This window comes from Bison bison, unplaced genomic scaffold, assembly GCF_000754665.1.
Source record: "Bison bison bison isolate TAMUID 2011002044 unplaced genomic scaffold, Bison_UMD1.0 scf7180017863815, whole genome shotgun sequence".
In the NCBI taxonomy this organism is placed as follows: Eukaryota; Metazoa; Chordata; class Mammalia; order Artiodactyla; family Bovidae; genus Bison; species Bison bison.
The window spans coordinates 68,621-69,248 of NW_011494387.1; positions in this window are offsets into that span (position 1 = coordinate 68,621).

Consider the following 628-nt stretch of genomic DNA (forward strand, 5'->3'; position numbering starts at 1 on the left):
CCTTCTCCTCTTGCCCCCAATCCCTCCCAGCATCAGAGTCTTTTCCAATGAGTCAACTCTTCGCATGAGGTGGCCGAAGTACTGGAGTTTCAGCTTTAGCATCATTCCTTCCAAAGAAATCCCAGGGCTGATCTCCTTTAGAATGGACTGGTTGGATCTCCTTGCAGTCCAAGGGACTCTCAAGAGTCTTCTCCAACACCACACTTCAAAAGCATCAATTCTTCGGCGCTCAGCCTTCTTCACAGTCCAACTCTCACATCCATACATGACCACAGGAAAAACCATAGCCTTGACTAGATGAACCTTTGTTGGCCAAGTAATGTCTCTGCTTTTGAATATGCTATCTAGGTTGGTCATAACTTTCCTTCCAAGGAGTAAGCGTCTTTTAATTTCATGGCTGCAGTCACCATCTGCAGTGATTTTGGAGCCCAGAAAAATAAAGACTGACACTGTTTCCACTGTTTCCCCATCTATTTCCCATGAAGTGATGGGACTGGATGCCATGATGAATGTTGAGCTTTAAACCAACTTTTTCACTCTCCACTTTCAGCTTCATCAAGAGGCTTTTGAGTTCCTCTTCACTTTCTGCCATAAGGGTGGTGTCATCTGCATATCTGAGGTGATCGAT